The sequence below is a fragment of the Brachypodium distachyon genome, chromosome 3 (assembly GCF_000005505.3).
Source record: "Brachypodium distachyon strain Bd21 chromosome 3, Brachypodium_distachyon_v3.0, whole genome shotgun sequence".
Taxonomy (NCBI): Eukaryota; Viridiplantae; Streptophyta; class Magnoliopsida; order Poales; family Poaceae; genus Brachypodium; species Brachypodium distachyon.
In genome coordinates, this window is record NC_016133.3 from 40857138 (window position 1) to 40862193 (window position 5056).

At 43.9% G+C, this 5056-nt stretch overlaps 1 long non-coding RNA gene across 1 annotated transcript; it reads left to right on the top strand.

The window, feature by feature from the left end:
* Window positions 1-3049: 3049 nt before the first annotated feature.
* On the top strand, window positions 3050-3855 carry LOC112271826. The gene is made up of 2 exons (XR_002965301.1): window positions 3050-3212; window positions 3323-3855. It is a non-coding gene; the product is annotated as an uncharacterized LOC112271826 (long non-coding RNA).
* The last annotated feature ends 1201 nt before the right edge of the window (window positions 3856-5056 follow it).

Consider the following 5056-nt stretch of genomic DNA (forward strand, 5'->3'; position numbering starts at 1 on the left):
CTCTATCATATGGCGTGCCCTCATTCATATTCAACCTGAGTGTGTTCCAATTGAATGTAAGTTTAGGAAAGCATCTCCATGCGCTTAAAAATGTACGAGAGACACAGGCAGCACAGGCAGCATCTCGTAGTGACAAAAGGGAATGTATATGGTGCAAGATATCCTGCAAAAACAATGGTTAAAACTTTAAACGTTGCTATTTTATACTTCAGTTGGATTAAATAATAGAGATATCTTAATACGTCTTGTTAGTGCAAGTACTTCACATTGGATGACAATGCACGACATATCAAAACAAGAAGATCCACTGGTACTTATAATTCCGTTAGTGGTACGAGGCTGTTGGATGTTGCGCCGCTCATCTTTCAAATCTCTTTTCGGAAAAAACAGAACAGTGAATGACGCCCTGCATGATTATAGATGGATTCGAGACATTCCTCCTATCCCCTCGACGGAGGCGATGTGCGAGTTTGCGGTGCTGTTGATCTCAATGTAGAAGCTTTTACTGATACAACCACAAGTAAGCCAAACAGCTAGGGTTTTCCAGGGTAAAACCTCCAATCCATGGAATGTTGTTAGAGTCATTACGGAGGAGGCGACATTGTGGTCAGTACTGCTATCTTGTTTTGTTTCCCTGTTTTCTATACTTCGCAGGTCGATCTCTGTTTTGTTTCGTCAAACAAAAATTCCGTTAGTGGTTCCTTTTTTTCAATTTCAACAAACTAATCTGAAATCACCGAAATTCAGTGTTATCGGTTTTCATCTCGGCCAAAATAAATGATATATTGCCACTTTAAATCGATTGAATTCAACCAAATTTGAAGATTTTTAACAAAAAAAAATTGAATTTCTGTGTACTACTGAAATATGATTGAAATATCTTGATGAAAAACAATTATTTCGGAACTCACCAAAAAGACTGAAATTTCATTGAAAGCGAGAACCATGCTACCTACTATTGACTAATCGCTACAGAGTCAGTTTCTGATGGTTTGCATGAACGTTTCTCACACACTTCATTAAATTCTTGGTCCTAAGTTTAGCAATACTTATATTTATATCAGGGGAGTAATGTTAGTTGTAGATGAACTTTTAGTGAGTAGATATTAATTATACCAATTATATTTCTACCATTACATTTCTTGTATGCAATGCTACGGCAATGACAAACTTTTACATGCAATTAGAGTGTTTCAGAATCAGCATTCCATTTCATACCTCAGGTAGGTTATCGAGCTCAGCTACTGGCATAGTGTCTTTGGGAACCTCTGAATTATCACCTTGTTGGCAAGGTGGACCCTTTGTTGTAGCGGATGGAAGCCTCCATCCATCATAATCTACAACGGCCGATAAAAAAAAGGTGAGCAGATACCAAAGATCAGCTATTAACTTCGCTCAGATGACTCAAGTTTTATGTCAGCCAAAACTAATAAATAAAATGTAAGTTCTTTCGCATGAAAAATAGTAATTGAAAAGATTATTTTCTTTTTGACGGAACGAAAAGATTATTTTCAAGGTGACATGTCTACTCTCTTATCTGGTTTAAAAAGTCCGAGCTCTCGCCCTGACACATCAGTACCTCGTTGCTCACCTCGACTCGAACACGAAACCTAACAAGCTGAGCTGCATTTCTCAAGGAAGCGAAATTAACGAGTTATTCGTTTAACTAAGTTAAATTTAATTAGCACACGGCATGATTGATTCAACAAGCCTAAGAATCCACCACCACCTCCTCTCCTCTCTCTCTCCAGCCCACGGGGCAGCTCTCTTCTTGACCTAGCCCAACGCCCACCAAGTCTATGGATGCATGCAAACCCTCCCTTGAGGCCTTGACCCCTGTCCTCCTCTTGAATCAAATTTAAACGTACAAGTTTATTTTTTTCAAAACCAGTTTAGTGAGTACTGAGTTAAAACAATCCATCTCTTAAATTACACGAGTCGAATCGAATTGCTTTTGAACTCATGCATTAACGAGTCGAGTGAAGCTAACATATATCTTAACGAGTTCTACCAACTCGAACCGAGTTGGGTTATTGTCCGGACCTGATTCCAAACACATCCAAACAGCGGATTTGACAAGCCAATTTTATTCTCCAATTCCTTGCCGCAACACCGACATGGAAACTGGGGCCTAAGGTATTTTGGAGGTGAACACACAAGCAACACACAAAACAGAACTCTCAAGAAGTAAGGCAGTAGACATGTATGAAATCTTTTCTCTAGTTTTGAAAGCCAAAAGGATAAACCCTTGTATGCACCAATAAATTAAATTGGTTAGTGGGCAACAAATCGATCCTAACGAGTAAACCCAGATCTACCACAAAACAATTTATTTATTCGTCTACAGATCTGCACCAGAAAATATTTTATTCTAAAACGATCAGAACGACGACGGGGACAAACCCTATATAGTCATGAAATAAATGCAATTCTGTAAATGAAACGGTGCCATCCGGGGCTACAAGGAAGCCAGAAAGTCAGGGACAGAGTTGCAGAGGCACGGACTTGCTTTCGCTCGCTGCCGCCAGAGCTGCACCGTTCGGCACTTGGCTTTTTTCATGGGATCGCTAGGGCTAGAGCTGCTCATCATGGGCTGGATTGAAACGATCTGCGGTTGGGAGCCTGGGAACAAGTAACAACACGTATATATAACCAAAAGAAGATAAAAAGGCCTAATGGGCTGGATTGAAACGATTTGTGGTGTAATTTCTGGTTTAGTTCTAAATGTCCTAAAAAAAAGTTCTGTGATTAAACCAAAAGTTACATCATGGTTCTTTGACGCTGTCTCTTAAACTTTTTTTTTCTATCTTGATATTCCACCGCGCCTCTGATAAAGAAACCAGCATAGATACAAGTCGTCCACCGGAACAGCGGAAACCCAATATCATTGACACCTTATTTGAATGTAGATATTGAACCTTGGTATTAGACATTAACATTGTGTAAGTCTCAAATGCCAAATTCAAGGTGTTTGGCTGGTCTGGATATATATTGAGTACGGAGTCCAACAGGCAAAACCAGATCCGGTCCAATTCCGAGGCAAAAGGCTCGACATCGGTAGGACTTCGGGATCCTCGTTCCTTCGACCGAGACCCAGGCTCGACTCCAGCTAGAAGCAATTTTATTTCCCCCTTTTCCCTTCACAGCGACGCAGGCAGCGCGCCCTCCCTCCCGAGCCACGTCAGTTTCTCCCGTATGCGGCGGCGCCGCAGGTACGTCTCCTCCCGACCGCCTCCTCCTGCGGCCCCGGTGGTCAACTCCTGCCCCGCCGCCCTCCCTCCGCGGCGCCTCCCCTCTCACCTCCCTTCTCTCTGTACTGCAGGCGGCCGATGCGCACAACCTGGCAGCCGGCACAGGTGGCGGCGCCCTCCTCCTCTGTCCGGCGCAGGTGGAAGAGCTCGCACAGTACACGTCGGCTCTCGGGGAGCTCACGTTCAACTCCGATCCGTCCAATGAAGTGCTCTAATTCCTGATCTTTTATTTTTTGCGCGATGCTTTGGCTCAATCTGGTACTTATTGAAGCTGCCGCTGAAGAACATGTACTGCGTGTTCGCGTAGCCGGCGGCGAGCCACGAAGCGATGGAGCAGTTGTGCATGTTCGGCTGCTGTTCTTGCTTGCGTGCCTGGAGGAGCACCAAAGACTGTGGATGCTCTAATGGATGGCCAGTCAGATTCGATGTACTGTATGTTTCATGTTTGCAAAGGTTGTGTGTGTCCTGTGCAAATTTGGTGCATGAGTAAATTCATATCGCTCAATTTTGGTACGAGGCATAAGTTACTTCAATCTGATTCTGTGTTGATGTGCCAAAATATCGTGTGCTTGTGGTCAGAATTACTTGATTTGTTGTGCCGGAATTTGTTGTGTAGATTTTTCCAATATGTTGTTGTCTTTTTATATTATTAAGATGTTACACAAATATGCATTTGGGGTATGTATAGAATAGTGTAATCATTATACAGTTTCAATTCATCAATTTGATCATCCAAACAGGATTTGGCATTCAACCTCAATATCAAGTCCGGGTTCTGAATACCTAAATACCCAAACAGAAATATTGACATTTAATCTCAATATCAATATCCCATGATATTGGCATTGGACCCAATTCAATACCAAGCATCTCAATGCCTACATCCAAACAAAGCCTGAGTGAATTATGGTCACAATACACACTTGACATTGTTACAAATGTCACCTTTGATAGGTTAGACCGAAGCGTTGAAAGACAGCCCGTCAGATCAAGAGCTATTGATCCATGGAACAAGATATCGCATGCTTCCTAATGTCAGCCACGACGCATTCCTTGCGGGGAATGGCGTACAGTCAGATGGCTCGTCGGGCGTCGCGAACCATTCGCACCTTCGGCTGGTAAGCAGATACTTTCCATTTCTGGTGCATGCAACAAAATAGCATTTAAAGGCTAGCGAATAAGCCTTCGTTGCCGATGTGTAGGTGCTGGACATAACGAGGAAGGTAGTGCATGTCGTGGGTGCGCGTATCGCTGCTGCGGACGATGCGGACGCCGGGAGGTACTTGGATGCAGCCAGGAAACTGGATAAGCAGAAGGAGAATCTGTTTTTAGATTACGTTGGGTCTATTAATCAACGTCGTAAAGTTGGGCTAGAGGAAATAGTCCAATGCGTTGTGGGCGAGGCTGGTTACGCTCTAGGGATCCGTCCAGGGATCTGTTCGCGGGACCTTTCGTGGGGATGCCTGCCGGTGCAGGTATTGCAAATAGTTATGATCTTTGCGCTGTCAGTTCGTGTCGTGGGCTCAGACACCGGGGATGCGCGAGCACCTTCTTTTAGGTTCGGCAGTGGGCGACGGGATCGTTCCAGCGATCGCCGGCGAGGCCAATGTCAAGCGTTGGGACACGATGAACACAAAATCGTTTTTACCCAGGTTCGGGCCACCTTGAGGTGTAAAACCCTACGTCCTGCTTCTGAGTTTGCTATTAACCGATGAGCAAGGATTTACAAGTTGCCGGAGGGAGTCCCCGGGTGCTCTCTCTTTTCTTAGCTAAGTGCTACTTGCTACTCTTGGCTAGAATTAGTA